Source organism: Macaca fascicularis, chromosome 10 (assembly GCF_037993035.2).
Source record: "Macaca fascicularis isolate 582-1 chromosome 10, T2T-MFA8v1.1".
In the NCBI taxonomy this organism is placed as follows: Eukaryota; Metazoa; Chordata; class Mammalia; order Primates; family Cercopithecidae; genus Macaca; species Macaca fascicularis.
In genome coordinates this window covers 112,953,664-112,972,183 of record NC_088384.1, presented here as the reverse complement: position 1 = coordinate 112,972,183, position 18,520 = coordinate 112,953,664, and positions in this window count along the sequence as shown.

The window sequence follows — 18,520 nt, the reverse complement described above, 5'->3', positions numbered from 1 at the left end:
TCCTTAAAACTTCTTCAGCACATATGGTTTTTAAGGTAATTTTGTTTAACCACAACCATAATTTAATTTGCCATAAAACTGAAATGAAAGGACATTACAAACGAGCTTTTGACTTGAGTGTCAGTTAAAATAACCATTTGCCGAGGGGCCAGAGCTTAAAGAAAGTGGCATCGTTTCATTGCAAGTAGGGTGCTAGAATTTGAAATGAACAACAACAAAAATTCTGTTTTCAAAGGTTATGAGTTATCTATGATTGCAAAACCTTAACCTTCATAGAAAATCATATCATAACTCCAGTGGTATTCCCCAGGTGCCAAAATACTCTTGTCCTTGTGTGAAAATTAATTAGGAAGATGACTCAGTCGGAATGATACATAAAGTGCATTCTAAAAAAGAAAAATCTTGCCTAATAATTTTCAGTTGGTGAAATTCTCCACCAGTAACTGCAGAAAGTGAAAAGTAAAGGAATAGGAAACATTTTGTTCATTATAATTCCCCCCCAGTCCCTCCCCGCAAAGTTTCAAAAAACCAGATGATGTCTCCGTTACCAAGATCCTTGGGTTCTAATATAAAGAATAGTCTTTTTTCTTTTGTAGCCATGTACATTGTTTTACCTTCTATTTAGGATTTGGTTTAAGTCCCACACATTTTTTCAGAAACTTTGCCTTATTTGTGCAACCGGAGGTTTTGCAATCTGGCACTCTGCATGTGGCTTCAGATCAAGTACTTCTCAGTCTATCTTTAGGCACGCCTTATATTTCCTCAATTTTCTCTCTTATGGCCTGAGTGTCCATTTCCTTGCACCTCATATGGGAATGCAGAATGTCACCATGAGAAGGCTTCTCTTCCCACCCCGTCCACCCCAAGATGGAGTCTTGCTCTGTCGCCCAGGCTGGAGCGCTATCTTGGCTCATTGCAACCTCTGCCTCCCAGGTTCAAGCGATTCTCCTGCCTCAGCCTCCTGACTAGCTGCGATTACAGGCTCGAGCCACCACACCTGGCATTTTTAAATATTTATTTATTTATTTATTTATTTATTTATTTATTTATTTTAGTAGAAACGGGTTTTCACTATGTTGGCCAGGCTGGTCTCAAACTCCTGACCTTGTGATCACCTGCTTTGACCTCCCAAAGTTCTGGGATTACAGGTGTGAGCCACCACACCCAGCCAAGAAAACATTTCTTTTGGGGCTTAGTAAAACAGAAAATAGTGGCCACAGCCCAATTTAATGAAATTAGATAGCTTTAAAACACATACACACACATACTCACAACCACAACAAATTATGCTTTCTTGTTCCCAACACCCAACTTAAATTTTCATTAGCAGCAACTTAAAATCTTTTGCCAAGTCCCCTTGGAGTGGTGAGCAGTGGTGTTTTACGTATAGCCTTAGGCTCTTAGAATTCCTAACTTTTTATTCTACGACAAATTAGGAGGGTAATTGAGTTTGGCCATTAAAAACACCACTATTACTTCCAAAAATACAACCACCAGTGAACACCCCAAATCAGGCCCTGCCCTTTTGCAGATACCTGTGGCCATTTCCCAGCAGACTTGACCTCACACTTTGAGGAGATGTCATCACATCTCCTTTCTCGGGGGCTGCAGGATTAAAGGCAGTTGAAATGAAAACCGTGTGCCTTGCGATGATTAGGTTTATACAAACTCTGCAAACATATTGGAGCTGTTCGAAATGCAACCTCAGAACTGTAAATATTTATCCATCCAAATCCCTCGGCAGGATCTTCAGAGAATAGGTTTTTGCTGTGGTTCCCTGGAGCAGGGCAGAATCCCTTGAATGGCTTACCTGCTCACTCCCAGGCAAAAGATACTCAAGTTCAGGCTTAGAAGATGCTGAAAAGCAGCACCATCCAATAGAAACATAATATGAACCACAAATGCGAGCCACATGTGGAATTTTACATGTTCTAATAAGCCACATTTTAAAAAGCAAAAAAAAAAAAAAAGAGCCAGGTGAAATTAATTTGAATAATGTATTTTATTGAAGCCAATTTATCCAAACTATTATCATTTCATCATGTCACCAATGTAAAAACTTATTAATGAGATCTTTTACATTCTTTTTTAGGTACTAAGTGCTTGAAATCTGGTGTGTGTTTTACACTTTGCAGCATGTCTGAATTAGGACCAGCCACATCGCAAATGCTTCGGGGCCACACGGGGCTAATGGCTGCCATATTGGACAGCATCCTGATGTGTAGCAAGTGAGAGATGGTAAGAGGCTGAGGAGTCAGCAAGGCAGTGAGGGAGCTTTTGCAATAGTCCAGGAGAGAGATGATGATGGTTTGGGCAAGGGTGGTATCCATGGAGGGTGTACACTGGAGGTAGAGCCAAGAAAATATGCTGATAGATTGGATGTGGGATAGAAACAAGAGAGGTGGCAAGGGTGTCGCAAAGACTACAGCCAGAACCACTGGATCACAGTTACTGGTTAGTTGAAATGGAAAAGTTTGTCATGAATTCACTATGTACCAGGGACTCTGCTCAATGTTTTCTATCTGGGTTATACATCTTGCAGTAATTGTCTGAGGCAGGGACTCTGCTTGTTCCCATTTTGCAGGTGAGATAACTGAGGCTTAGAGAGTTGAGATCACCCACCTGACAGCCGGACTCATTGAGTTCCAATGCTGCTCCTGCTATCTCCAGAGACCAAAGGTTTCACCTCCACACTCTACCAGCTCTCTTGTCCTCCCCGGCATCTTAGCAGAGGTAACGGACGGAAACGTATCCCTCTGCTTGTCTCTCCTAAGTACCCCTGGGCTGACGGAGAAGGGGGTTGCTGGGGCAAGAACCATCCTTTCCCCTGGAGTCTTAAAACCTCTAAGCCTGAGTGGGGCCAGGCTTGCCTGAGTGCTCTTTGCTTGGTCCGGGTGGCAAATTCTCTGCCTTCTACAGGAGAAGAGTGAGCCCCATGGCTGTAGTTACCCTTTCCCAGGCCACCATGAAATCTCTACAGTAAGGACCCAGCCTGTGGGAGACACATCTTTGAGGGCTGCTGATTAATGACCCAAAGACATCCAGGTCCAAATCTCTGGAACCTATGAATGTTACTTTGCATGGCAGAAAAGACTTTTTTGCAGATGCGATTAAGTTAAGGATTTTTTTTTTTTTTTTTTTTTTTTTTTTTGAGACAGAGTCACGATCTCTCACCCAGGCTAGAGTGCAGTGGTGTGATCTCAGCTCACTGAAACCTCCACTTCCCAGATTCAAGTGATTCTCCCGTCTCAGCCTCTAAGTACCTGGGATTACAGGAGTGCGACACCGCGCCCAGGTAACTTTTGTATTTTTAGTAGAGACAAAGTTTCACCATGTTGGCCAGGCCCTCAGGTGATCCATCAGCCTCAGCCTCCCAAAGTGCTGGGATTATAGGCGTGAGCCACAGCACCCGGCCAAGTTAAGGATCTTAATATGGGGACATTATCCTAGATTAGCCCCATGAGCTCTAAATACTATCACAAGTGTCCTTATTAGACAAAGGCAAAGGGAAGACTACATGGGAGCAGCCCATGTGACATGAACAAGATGCTACACTGCTAGCTTCGAAGACAGAGGACAGGGCCATAAGCGAGGAAATGCAGCCTCCAGAAGTTAAAAAAGACAAGGAAATGGGTTCTCCTCTAGAACCTCCAGGGAGTACAGCCCTGCTGACATCATGATTTCAGTCCAGCGGGATTAGTCTTGGACTTCTGACCTCCGGAAATGTGAGAGAATAAACGCCTGTTGTTTTAAATTTCCGAGGTTGTGGTAATTTGTGACAGCGGCCCTAGGAAAGTCGTCCCCCTCCCTCAGCCCTTCTCCAGATGATTCGATGCTTGACTGTACAGAATCTGGGATCAGACTGCCTGGACTCCAGACCTGACTCCACCACTGGCAACTCTGTGACCTTGGGCAAGTGGATATGTTTCTTTGAGTCAAGATTTCCTCAGTTTAACAAAGAGGAAGTTGACTTGAGGAACTTCCGAGAATCTAACAAATGCCAAGCCCTCTCCCCTAGACGTGCATACCCACGGCACTTTTTTCTACCATTCCAGAAGTTGCAGTAGACTGTTTGGAGGTTGAGATGGGCAAGATCTCATTCATTTTCTGGAATTTCCAGTAGATTAAGAAATATACTTAAAAAAATAAAAGTGGGCTGGGCGTGGCGACTCATGCCTGTAATCCCAGCACTTTGGGAGGTTGAGGCGGGCAGATCACCTGAGGTCGGAAGTTCGAGACCAGCCTGACCAACATGGAGAAATCCCATCTCTATTAAAAATACAAAATTAGCCAGGCATGATGGCACATGCCTGTAATACCAGCTACTCAGAAAGCTGTGGCAAGAGAATTGCTTGAGCCTGGGAGGCGAGGTTGCAGTGAGCCGAGATCGCGCCATTGCACTCCAGCCTGGGCAACAAGAGCAAAGCTCCATCTCAAAAAAAATAGAAAAGAAAAGAAAAAGGCTGGGGGCAGTGGCTTATGCTGGTGAAACCCTGTCTTTACTAAAAATACAGAAAAATTAGCTGGGCGTGGTGGTGCGTGCCTGTAATCCCAGCTACTCAGGAGGATGAGACAGGAGAATTGCTTGAACCTGGAAGGCAGAGGTTGCAGTGAGCTGAGATCGCACTACTGCACTCACTGCAGCCTGGGTGAAAGAGCGAGACTCCATCTCAAAGCAAAACAAAAGTTGTGCCTCTTTTTTTTTTTTTTTTTTTTTTTTTAATTTAGATGGAGTCTCACTGTCGCCCAGGGGCTAGAGTGCAGTGGCTTGATCTCGGCTTGCTGCAACCTTCACCTCCTGGGTTCAAGCAATTCTCCTGCCTCAGCCTCCCAAGTAGCTGGGATTACAGGCACCCGCCACCAAGCCTGGCTATTTTTGTATTTTTAGTAAAGGTGGGGTTTCACCATGTTGGCTAGGCTGGTCTCGAACTCCTGACCTCAGGTGGTCCACCTTCTAAAGTGCTGGGATTACAGGCATGAGCCACCGCACCAGTCTGGCATATTTTTAATGTTTGCATTTGAAGAGGATCAGAACGTGCCATCCCAAAATATGTCCCTTTGGCATATTGATTATTTTGAGTTCAAGGTGATTGAGAAAAGGCAGATGCAGAAAGGATTCTTTGATCTCCTTCTTTCTATCTAAAAGTGGGGCATACATTTTCATGAGAAAGTTGCCCTCCCTGTATCAGTAAAAGAACATTCTTGTCACTGGAGAAGGGGCATCAATAATGCAAATCTGTACCAACAAATCTGCTAAAATAATCTTTATCTTCCATTAATTCCCCCAAATATTTTCTTTTCCTTTTTCTTTTTCTTTCTGTTTTTTTTTTTTTTTTTTTTTTTTTGAGACAGAGTCTTGATGTGTTGACTAGGCTGGAGTGCAGTGGTGCGATCTTAGCTCACTGCAACCTCTGCCTCCTGGGTTCAAGCAATTCTCCCTCAGCCTCCCCAGTAGCTGGGAATACAGGCGCTCACTACCACGCCAGGCTAATTTTTGTATTTTTAGTAGAGATAGGGTTTCACCATGTTGGTCAGGCTGGTCTCAAACTCCTGACCTCAAGTGATCCGCCTGCCTTGGCCTCCCAAAGTGCTGGGATTACAGGCGTGAGCCACCACGCCCTGCCTCCCCCAAATATTTTCTAGTCACTTACCCACAATTTACTGCCCCTAGCCCAAACATCTTTTCTCTTTGTCTTGATACATCTCCACTATTAATTGTTCTTTTTTGGAGTTATATATAAACCCTCAGGCCCACCTGCTTCTCTGGGTCTTCATTTCTTATATATGGAAGCTGCTATGTACACATAGTAACGTTAACACCAAACATAATGTGTATGCTTTCTTCCTGTTCGTTTGCCTTTTGTCAGTCAATTATCAGGCCTGGCCACAGAACCCAAGAGGGTAGAAGAAAAGCCATTCCTCCCCTATACATTTAACAAAGCAATTCTTTTAATACACACAATCAGAATGCTATATAATTGTGTTATTCCTGGGATACTTGTAGGATCTATTAAAAAGTAATGTTTTATGGCACGCTGTGGACAGAGTGGTCTGGAGTTTCAGGTAAGAGACAGAATGGTTGGAAAGTCTGTCTCGTTGCCATTCCCGTTAGGTAGGTTCTCAGGCTGTGTGCACAACATCACAGGAAGTAACAGTCATTGTTCACATCCAAGGCCTTCCAAGAAGGTCCAGCCCTGTGCTGAAGGCCTCTACTGTACTAGCTCAGCCCCCTGAGGTTCATACAAGACCCACCAGTACAATCCAGAATCTAAAGTTACAGCAAACAGTTGTGCACAGGTGCACAGTGCCTGGTGATTGCAGTGACCGGCCAGTAGTACTTAGGGAGTCATAGTAAAAACTGGGTCCGTCTTTAACCCAGAGAGGTTCAAGCTGTTATTGGAAGGATGTGGCAAGTGAAGGTATGTTGAGGAGGGTTGGGACTATGAGAACAAAGTCCTCGTCTTTCATTAAAGGAAATCAGAAGACAATGTTTAAACCCGAGAGAGCGTAAAATAGCAGTATAGGTTATGTTAGAAGGTGGCCATCCACAGAAAATGGCAATTGGAATCCACCTTGGTTGGTTCTAGGGAACGGGAATTGGGCTTGGGGAGGGCAGAAACAGGAAAATGTTCTGTTGGTCCTGTGGTTATAAATTTTGAGTATCTTTGACTTTTAAAATTGTGTGCCTGTGTTTTCTTGTTTAAAAGATACATGAATTAAATGAAAAGGTAACAAAAAAATTAAGTGAAATAAAATAAACCAATATGAAAGAATTGAAAATGAAGTAGAATTTCTGCCACTTTGCAGGCTACAGGTGGCCGGTGCTGGAGTGGGAGAAGGAAGACAGATCCCAAGAAGAGGCAGATTGTGGGAAGAGGAGGGTCCGGCGAATGCGAGGGTGTAGGAGGGAGGATTTTCTCAGATAGAACAGAATCTATGGGAACAAGTATTTTCAAAACTGTCTTACCTTTAGTGCCATCTCCAGGTCTTTGAAGCCAGACCCTCCAGAGCAGGCAGAGTTGAGAGGGGGCTGCCCCCCTACTCAGCCTGAGGGGTGCTCCTCTGCCGGAAACCCCCTTTCAGAAACAGGAGGGAGCCTTCAACAGAAAGAGAGAGGGAGGGCTGGAGCCTGGGAAACTGGCTTTATTCAGTTTTGCGCCAATGGCATTCAAGGATGGGGAGAACAAGGAATAATAAAAATAAGAATAAGAATGGCTGTCAGGGAGCAGGAAGGTGAACTACAGGGCCTTGATTTCTGGACCTTACTTGGTCCAATTCTCACAACAATCAAGGTAGGTAAGGAGTGAAAGACATAACCCCATTTGCTGATAACACACAAAATCAGAATATAAAAGGACTACGTTTTAAGTTCCCATTACAGGCCGGGCACTGAGCCAGACGCTCCACATGAATCATCTTACTGAAATACGGCTGCCGGGTGGAGCAAATGAAAAGTTGGGACTTATGAATTAAAAAAAAAAAAAAAAAAAAAAAATTCATCGCTTATCTGAAATTAAGATTTAATTGGTGTCCTGTATTTTATTTAGCAAATTTGTACTGAGCCCTTACAAGTGATAGCTAAAATGATCACCCCATTTCCAGATATAGACTCAGCCTCAGAGAAGTTAAGTTACTTACCCAAAGCCACACAGCAAGTCAGTGGCTAGTGTGGCCTTTTCACCACGGTCAACTCTTTTGGTTGCCTGATGTCAGGAGAACACAAGAGCACATTCCCAACCACCATGTCACTGGGCACCTTCCCTGGGTCACACATGTTTGCAAGGCACTTTACAAACAGTCTCCTGCAAACTCATTTTGGGTAGCATTGCTGCCATGTTATAGATGAAGAAACTAAGGCACGCGGCATTTGGTCAATTTGAGCAAGCTCACACAGCAAGTGTGTGTCTGAGTCAGTTCTTGGAACCGTTACCCACTGTGTGGCAGAACCCGCACTGGATCCCAGCTCTCTTTTTGTTACGCCTCGCTGGCTCTCCAGGGAGAGGTGGCCAAAGCATGATGGGAGTGGAGGATGCCTTGACCCCGTGGCTTTGCACAGTGAGTGGTTATTAGATGTCCAGGAGCCATTTGGACAGGTGAGTGTGCAGAAACCTCATCATGGGAAAAGTGTGCAGAAATCTCATCACAGGAAAAAGAGCATGTGGCACTCTTTTTTTTTTTTTTTTTTTTTTTTGAGATGGAGTCTCACTCTGTCACCCACGCTGGAGTGCAGTTGCACGATCTCAGCTCACTACAACCTCTGCCTCCTGGGTTCAAGCAATTCTCCTGCCTCAGCCTCCCTAGAAGCCGAGTTTACAGGTTTGTGCCACCACACTCAGCTAATTTTTGTGTTTTTAGTAGAGACGGGATTTCACCGTGTTGGCCAGGCTGGTCTCGAACTCGACCTCAAGTGATCCACCCACCTCGGCCTCCCAAAGTGCTGGGATTACAGGCATGAGCCACTGCGCCCGGCCCTCTGTGGCATTTTTTAAGTGCTATGAGCTTCCATCGGAATAAGAGAAGGCAGGGTGGGGGACTGCAACTGCTTCTATATGCCTAGAATCTGCTCAGTGATGGCCAAGGAGCGGTCCCAGTGGTTGACCCAGAGGAAAGAAGAGAATTATATGTTTGCTGCACATCAGGGGTTGGCAAAATTATCCAGATAATTGAGAACACTTGAGTAATCTTGAGTAATCAATTGTGCTTCCGAAATACATTGTGTAAAGCAGGGGCTGGCAAATTGCAGTCCTGGGCTGAATCCCCCCAGCTGTCTGCTTTTGCAAATAAAGTTTTATTGGCACACAGCCAGCTCGTTGGTGATGCACTGACCATGGCTGCTGTCACGTGTGATCTGTCTGGCCCTTTACAGATAAAGTCTCATATCCCCTGCTCTTATACCTCTCTACTGTTTCAATATTTTTTGGGTATATTAGTTTTTCATTAAAAAAAAAAAAAAAAGGATTCAAGGAGAAACATTTTCACTTGACTTGGCTTCATTTCCGTAATTGGTTAATAAATCATCTTTCCTCATCTGGGTGGTCCAGGTGGGCAGCCAAAGGCGAAGGCGGCCGTGGAAGACCCCTCACCCTTGAGGGCCTTCTTCCAAACAGTTGGTGCCTCTGCTCCCGCCATCTGAATGTTCACCAGGAATGATGCTGTTGCTGTGAGAACCCTTAGCGATAATTTCTTTGGGGGCCTAAATTATGCTGTTTTCCTTTCGTCTGATGTACTTTGTGGGTCACAAAACTTCACTCTGACTGGATGGCTACTGAGAACTGAATTTGTTCAGTATGGGTCTCCAAGACCATCTAGCATATGGGTATTAGTTTCCAACGGCTGTAACAAATTAACACAAAGATAGTGGCTTAAAACAAACACAAATTTATTATCCCATAGTCTTAGAAGTCAGAAGTCCAAAATAAGTTGTGGGGAGTTAAAATCAAGGGGTTGGCAGGACTGTATCCCTTCTGGAGGCTCTAGAGAATTCGTTTCCTCACCTTTCCTAGCCTCTTGAGGCACCTGCTCTTTCGTAGTTTTTTGTTTTTGTTTTTTTTATCCTTTTCTTACAGCCTGCTCCTCCATCTACACCAGCAGCGTAGCATCCTGCAGTCTCCCTCTGTCCCTCTCACTGACTCTTCTGCCATCAAGTGTGTTTCAGAAACACATTGTAGAAAGCAGGGGTTGGCAAACCACAGTCCCGGGGCCGAATCTGCCAGCTGTCTGCTTTTGTAAATAAAGTTTTATTGGCACACAGCTAGCCCATTCATCATGCACTGACAACGGCTGCTGTCACATGTGGTTTATCTGGTCCTTTACAGGAAAAGCTTGTAGATTACAGTCTCCCTCGGTCTTTCTCTTTCACTGAATCTTGTGTCTCTCTTCTATAGAGACCCTTATGAGCCAAATGTGGTGGCTCACGCCTGTAATCCCAGCATTTTGGGAGGCCAAACTGGGGGGAATCAGTTGAGGTCAGGAGTTTGAGATCATCCTGGCCAACGTGGCAAAACTCTGTCTCTACCATAAATACAAAAAACTAGCCAGGTGTGGTGGTGTGTGCCTGTAATTCTAGCTACTTGGGAAGCTGAGGCATGAGAATTACTTGAACCAGGGAGGCAGAGGTTGTAGTGAACCGAGATTGTGCCACCTCACTCCAGCCTGGGCAGCAGAGCAAGACTCTGTCTAAAGAAAAAAAAAAAGGAGGCCCTTGTAATTACATAGAGTCCATGCAGATAATCCAGGATAATCTCCTCATCTCAAGACTTAATTTAATTACATCTGCAAAGTCCTTTTGCCACATAAGGTGCCATATTCACAGGTTCCAAGGATTAGGACGTGGAATCTTCTGAGGGCCACTATTCTGCCTACTGCAGCGTGTTTATGTAGCCTTCTTCCAGGCTTTATTTTATATTTTTATCGTATCCTTACTCTTGTTTCTCTATTTTCTTTTTCTCCCAACTTCTAATTTAGGTTTCCTTCTTGTATTTTATGTATTCTGCAAGTATCTTTAAATTATCTTAAAAGGAAAGGTAAAAATTGTTAATTTTTTAAAAAACCCAGATGGTGCTCCCTAAATTGATGCCCAACCACACGAATTTCCAAGCTTGGTTCTGGGACAGTTTGATGAATCAGATTTTATTTCTGCTCCCAGGAGGTGAGGTGCTACCTGGGTATACCTGCCCACCAGCAGGTGGTCTTAGGAACTCCACAGGTGGGTCAAGTGGGGGGAGCTGTGTACCCAGCTTTGAGGAGGAGTGGGGGAGGGCTGGGGTGACTGGGAGCCTTCCTAGAGGGAGAAGGTTTTTAAGGCAGAGGAGGAAGATGAAAAGGAGGCAGTCACATGAAGAGCCAGCCTCCCTTCCCAGGGTGATATGAAATCAGTTAATCAATTCATTCATGGCTAATGATGAAGTTGCTCTTATACCCTCAGCAGAAACAGGTTGAATGTTGTATGCAAGACATTTAAGGCAGTAGTGGCTCTGAGAGTGACTGACCTGGCTCAAATTCCCATCCCACCGTCTCCTCGTTATGTAACCCAGTGACCCAGGATCACCCAGTCTTCATGGACCTCGATTGGTTTGTTTGTAGAATGGGGATAATCATGGTTCCCCTTCATGTTTAGTTGGGAGGACTAAACAAGATGGTGCCTCCAGAGCCTTGGGATTGGTCAGGTATGCAATACCCACAGGCTGACCACGGAATCTGCAGGGCCCAGAGCAAAGTGAAAATCTGAACCCTTGTTCTAAAACTATTAAGGATATTTTTTAAAAGTGTCAAGAATTTGAAGACATTAAGAGCAGAGCGTTAAACCAAGCATGACTACCTGGCTCACACTCCCATGAAGCCAGAGATAAAGAATAATCCACAAAGAGGGGGAGACAGAAACACTCATTCCGGGCTCTGGGTCTTCCAAGGAGGCGGGGAGGCTGCGGCCATCTGGGCGCCTTACAGGGGATGGAACCAAAGCATGAGAATCCGGGAAGTATCTTTTCAAACAATTCAACTTCCCATTTGCACAATGCCTCAGGTAAAGCTGTCTGGGCGTCTCATGTGGCATGCAGACAGCATGCCTCTGTGACTGGGGACCCATGCCCAGAGAGGGCAACGCTGCAGGGAAAATAGGACGATGTCATGGGTGGCGAGTGATGAGGGAGATGCAAGGGGGAGATGTGGATGAGGCCCTCTGGAAGCAGAGCCTGAGCTGCTGGGGTTATCAAGGCAGGGCTCCCAGGAAAAGAGGTGTGAGGGCAGCAGGGGCAGAGGGCACAAGGGCAGCAAGGACATGGTCTCAGCTGAGACTCCCATAGGAAGCTCTGGCGCAGGAGTCCCACCCCGTTGCCCAGTGCCAGCCCCTGCAGGCACCCTGGAGCTGTGTTGGTTGGAGAGGCGGTGCAGACGTCTTTTGTTGAGAGCAACTCTCCAGAGAAAGAAGTGGCTGTGGGTCCTGAGCAGCCAACATTCAGTAAGTGACCGGGTGCGGGGGCCCTGCAGTCAGCGCCGGCCTCTGCGAAAGCAACTGGGAGCACAGAGTGGATGTTGTAAAGGAATGTCCCAGGGAAGAGCCAAGGCCCTGAGGAGGAAGTAAGCTTGGCGCCTGAAGCAGGAGCCAGCAAACTACCTCTAGCTCTAGCAGCCAGATCTGGCTGACCACTTGGTTCTTATAAATAAAATTTTATAGGCCGGGTGCAGTGGCTCACGCCTATAATCCCAGCACTTTGGGAGGCCGAGGCTGGCCTATTACAAGGGCAGGAGGTCAAGACCATCCTGGCCAACATGGTGAAACTCCGTCTCTACTAAAAATACAAAAAATTAGCCAGGCGTGGTGGCGGGTGCCTGTAGTTCCAGCTACTCAGGAGGTTGAGGCAGGAGAATCACTTGAATCCAGGGGGCGGAGGTTGCAGTGAGCCAAGATCATGCCACTGCACTCCAGCCTGGGTGACAGAGCGAGATTCCGTCTCAAAAAATAAATAAATAAAATAAAGTTTTATTGGCACACAGCCATGCCCACTTATTTACGTATTTTCAATGGCTGCTATAGTGCTACAATAATGGAGTCGAGTAGTTGCTGTAGAAAGCAACTGGCAGCAAAGTAGGGTCACCAGCTGTCCTGGTTCGCCCAGCACAGATGGGGTTTCTGGGGACACAGAACCCTCATGCTAAAGCCAGGTGGCTTCCTAGCAAGCCACAAAGCCTAAAACATTTGCAACCCGTCCTTTTGAAGAAAAAGCTTGCCACTCCCTGCCAGGGAGCCACCAAAGGCAAGCCTGGATGGTGGGAGCAGAGAGGTTAAGGCAAAGGGTGGCAGGAGTGAGGCATGAAGACGGGCAGGCTCCAGCCGGGGTGGGCTCTGGAACAGAGGATGGGAGAAGATGCCACTTGCCTCTCAGGGTGCAGGCAGGGTGAAACAAGATGGAGTCCACCAAGGGTCAGCCCTGTGCAGGCTCTGAGAAAGCCCCAGATAAAGGGAGCTCCCGTCTGTATCATTATTTCTGTTGTAGGCATTGCCTCCTATGTGCCCTGGCTCTAGAATAGCCTACAGATTCTACAGCCCTCTGTCAACTCGCATTCCCAGCCAGGAGACATGGGACGCCCACCAGAAATGGACTGTGGAGATCAGAATCCTTGAATCTGTAAAATTTCACTAAATCTCTAAACAAGAGTCAGAGCCTGTCAAAAACACCCAACTGTGAAGAGACGGGGGTAGTGGAGCAAGTGTGCAAATGAGAAACCATTGCACGTGGCCCGTACCAGGAGTCTTTCCTACCAGACATGGGGAAAGCAGGGTGGGGGAAGTCTGAAATGTCAACAGTGCAAAAAATAAATATTGATGTTAATTCTAAGGAACAAGGTTTTTTAAAAATTTACTTTTATCCAGAGCAGAACATTTTCAACATAAACTCATAGTCCTGACCACCACAAAGCAGATGGCATTTTCCCACACATGGCCAAGAGGGGGATGGGACGTGCTCGTGGGTGGCTCCTCTGTCTGTTTCTGGAAAGGCTGGTTTCCGATGTAGGTGCTGGCAGAGGCTGGCAGTCATGTGGGATCGGGTTTGTGAGTTCAGATGATTTTTTGAACTCTTAAATTCTTACAGAAGCGAGGAGTGTGGGGAAGGAGAGAGAAATAGGCTTGGGTGATCTTCGAGATCTGGGGTTTGCATGTCAAATACAAACGAGGGGGCAGAGAGGGAGGGACCCAGAGCATTAGTGTAATAAACTGCCAACTTCTTTGTTTGCTCACTTGATAAATATTGGAACAAGTTACTACTGACTGGAAGGTCCCAGAAAGCAGGCCCTTTGGGGAATATAAGAATAAATCCACTGTAAATCCCAAAGACCATTTCTCACCTTGGTGATTGTGAGAGACTGCTGGTTTAAAGGGTGCAAGCTGAGGCCCAGGTGTGCTTTCGTCTGTCACTCATGGTTTTGGCTACCACTTCTCAAAAACATCCCAAAAAACATTATTTGTCAACAGTAAATACGAAAAGATTGAAGAACGAACGGGAAGACTCAGGAGCAGTGGGTTCTCCACTCCCATGGGGCAGCATTAGCTGGTGCTGAGTGATGGCTCCCTGTAGACTGGTCGTTCTCACCCAGGGGTGATTTCTCCCTCCAGGAGATACCTGGCAATGTCTGGAGACATGTTCAGTGGTCCTAACTGGCATCTAGCGAATAGAGGCCAGGGATGTTGCCAGATGGTGTGCATTGCATAGTCAGCCCCATGGAACACAGAATTTCCAGCCCCCCATGTCAATAGTGCTAAGATTGGGAAGCCCTGCTGTAGACAGGTGAGCCTGCACCAGTTCGCCACAGTCCCCACTACTCCCTACTGTTTCCCAGACAGTGGAGCCAAGTGTGAGTTGACTTTTGTCATCTTACATGGGTCCCTTCATTGATTTTCATTATTATGTGCCCCCCATAGGACCCTATCCTAAAAGGAGCCCCGGCCAGCCCCCATGCATGCCCACCCATTCCTCACACTGCAGGTGAGAATCCTTTCTATAACTCAAATCTGATCCTATTACTCCTTGGCTCAAAACCTTCATCCCTCAGGATAGAGATCAAGCTTCTCAGGCCAGTAGACAGGGATCTTCCCCATCTGCTCATTGTCCACCTGTCCCAGTCTCTCCTCTGCCCCAAAGATGTGCATTTAGCCAAATTGAACCAATAGCATGGGCCTCTGGGCTTCCAGATGTGCTCTTCCCTCTCCAAAAAATTACCCTTCACTTTCCAGCCAGGCAAATGCACTCAGGAAGCCTTCCTGGCTCCTTCCTGGGGTTTCCTGGGGCTCAACTTTCTCATGGTACCTATGACATTGCACGCTCATTGTTGACAGCGCACTCTGCTTTCAGAGGGTATTGAACTCCAAGATCCAGGCAGGGAATACAGATTACCGAGTGGGACTCATTTGGAGAGGGCAGCGATCCGCTGTTCCAACCCATTGTTGCTTCATCTAATTCATTACTCACAAGTAACTTCTGACCTGATGCCAGGCTCTGTGGGAGGCACCAGAATAGAGCAGTGAGCAAAGCAATGTCCCAGCCTCTTGTGGAGCCCACATTTTAGGGAATGGCAACAGCTAAAATGCAAATACACTTACATGTTTATATATCACATATATAAATTATGTCATACATAATATTAAACAAGCATTCTAATTATGGAAATATGGGCCCAGTATTGCTAGATCTGCTCATTTGAAGCCAGAAATCTATCTGTTTCTGGAAGGGTGATTCCCAAATTTTAAATGTTGGCTGCTACTAAATTTGTAAACGCTGTGTGGTATGTTCCAGGCAAAGCAGTCTGCCTGTCTGTTCTGGTGTGCGGGCCACCTTTTTTCAAACTCTGCTGGGATTGTGTCTTCCCTCTCTGGGTCTCCAGGCCTGGCTAACAGTTGGGGCTCCACAAACAGAAAACTGACGGAGTTTATAGTCACCAGGGGAGAGAAACCTAGAAACAGAAAGGTTTAACTCAAGGTGGAGGCTGGGCACGGTGGCTCACACTTGTAACCCCAGCACTTTGGGAGGCCAAGGTGGGTGGATCACCTGAGGTCAGGAGTTCAAGACCAGCCTGACCAACATGGTGAAACCCCGTCTCTACTAAAAATACAAAAATTAGCTAGATGTGGTGGTACACACCTGTAATACCAGCTACTCAGGAGGCTGAGGCAGGAGAATCTCTTGAACCCGGGAGGCGGAGGTTGCAGTGAACCAAGACTGTGCCATTGCACTCCAGCCTGGGCAGTAAGAGCAAAAGTCCTTCTCAAAAAAACAAACAGGCCAGGCGCAGTGGCTCAAGCCTGTAATCCCAGCACTTTGGGAGGCCGAGACGGGCGGATCACGAGGTCAGGAGATCCAGACCATCCTGGCTAATCCGGTGAAACCCCGTCTCTACTAAAAAATACAAAAAACTAGCTGGGCGAGGTGGCGGGCGCCTGTAGTCCCAGCTACTTGGGAGGCTGAGGCAGGAGAATGGCGTAAACCTGGGAGGCGGAGCTTGCAGTGAGCTGAGATCCGGCCACTGCACTCCAGCCTGGGCGACAGAGCGAGACTCCGTCTCAAAAAACAAACAAACAAACAAACAAACAAACAAAAAACAGGTGTGGTAGCGCACACCTGTAATCCCAGCACTTTGGGAGGCCGAGGTGAGTGAATCACGAGGCCAGGAGTTTGAAACCAGCCTGACCAACAAGCTGAAACACCGTCTCAACTAAAAATACAAAAATTAGCCGGGTATGGTGGCAAATGCCTGTAACCCCAGCTACTCAGGAGACTGAGGCAGGAGAATTGCTTGAACCAGGGAGGTGGAGGTTTCAGTGAACCAAGATCGCACCACTACACTCCAGCCTGAATGACAGAGTGAGACTCCATCTCAAAAAAAAAAAAAAAAAAAAAAAAAAAAAACTCAAGGTGGAAAGCCATACAAACTTTAGGAGGGAGGCAGCTGTACTTCCTGGGGAGTTCAGAGGAAAAGGCGGTGGGAATTCATTTTGACTGGTGGATCAGGGAAAGTTCTGAAAAGATGCAGAGAGTCAGTGGAGCAACCTGGGGCTTGCCCAAGATTCCAGGTCAAGTGTGGCCGAGAGTTCTGCTTCCCTTCCCTTCCATCCGCCCTCTCCTCCTCTATCCTAGTCAATGGTACAGCTGAGAGCATGCCTCTCTGGTGAGACTGCACTTCCCAGAGTCCCTTGCAGCTCAGTGTGGCCCAGTGACTAGGTCCTACCTCATCAGATATGACTGAAGTACCGAGGGTAAGAGATTGCGAAACTGTAACCCGTTCTTCCCTCCTCTCTGTCTCCTTGCTTTTTTGCCCCACACAAGGCAGCTCCTTCCCGCTCCAAGCTATCCTGGGCTAGCCAAACCCTTGATTCTGAGCTCAGTCAGGTGACTCACTTTGGCTCTGGGACATTAGCAGATAAGATGAATGCAGAAGCCAGAAGTGGGCTTGTGCGCTGGGTTTGTGCTGTCGTGCCTCTGCCGTCGTGGCAGTGAGAATACACCCGGGCTAGCCTGTTGGAGGGTGAGAGTCCTGGGGAGCCCAGTCAACTTGGTCTAGTTGGCCCAGTTGAGGACAGCCTGGGTGTACTGACGGCCAGCTGATTCCCAGAGCGTGAGTGAATCCAGTCCAGGTCGGGAGAGCTGCCCAGGAGACTACCTGAGATACTTGAACAAAGGTCCAATACAAACCTATTGTGTATACTCCTAAGGGTCTGTGGATTTTTATTAAGTAGGAATAAATCCCTAACACATCTTCAGAAATAAAGGAGCATGTCCTCCCCTTGTCTTTTCCCTTCATTCCTCTGGCTGGAATGCAGACACAGTGGCAGGAGCTGAAGCAGCCATTTTAGACTACAAAACAGATTCCTCCTACTGAAGAAAGAACAGAAAAAAGAGAAGGGGCCTGAGTTTCCGATGCCATCAGCCTACTTACACTGAGACATAAAAGGGAAAAAGGACCGGGTGCAGTGGCTCATGCCTGTAATCCCAGCACTTTGGGAGGCCAAGGTGGGCGGATCACTTGAGGTCAAGAGTTCGACACCAGCCTGATCAACATGGAGAAACTCCATCTTTACTAAAAATACAAAATTAGCCAGGCATGGTGGCACATGCCTATGATCCCAGCTACTTGGGAGGCTGAGGCAAGAGAATTGCTTGAACTCAGGAGGCGGAGGCTGTGGTGAGCCGAGATCGCGCCATTGCACTCCAGCCTGGGCAATGAGAGCAAAACTCCATCTCGAAAAATAATAATAATAATAAATAATAACAAATAATAATTAAAAAAGGGAAACAGACTTCCATCTGGTCTTAGCCACCGTTATCTTGATCTTTGTTCCAGCAGCCGTAACAGTACCCTAACTAACAAGGTGAGTTAGTGCCAGAGGCTCTCTCTAAGAATCTGGGTCCTTGTTGAAATGTGACCTCATGCAAGTCCTTTGATTGACCTCTCTGATTTCCATTTCCTCTGCTGCAAAAATGGAGCATTTTTGTAATTTCATGGGTCCTTTCCAGCTCCAGTTTTTATCCTCAGTCCCATCCCCACTTTCCAGGAGAGAGATACAAAGCAGCGTCTCTTAAATTAATGGGACCTTTTCGAGAAGCACCTGGGGGCCCTGAACACCACTAGGAAGCACTGGGCTGGAAAACCTCCTCCTCCTAACACTCTGAATCTATCATCTTCCAAGGAAAGCCGGCAGAAATTGCTGCACTTGAGCCTTCTCCACCTGGCTGGAGGGTGAAGGAAGCAGATCACCTAAGGAAGATAGGAATCCGAGAAGTCCCCAACAGGAAATGAAGGAACCAGTAACCACACCTGCGTTTATTCCAGGAAGAAAAGCTATGGCTCCAACTGAAAAGATTGCCCCAAACTATGACGTTTGCCAGGAAAATCTTGACATGCCTAAGTCTGGGGTGGTGCTTCACAAGCTACCAGTGTCACGGGTTTTTAAAATTAATTAATTAATTAATTTTTATTGTCAATACATCACAGACCAATAAATGGTCCTACTGTGCATGGTAAGTACATAGCA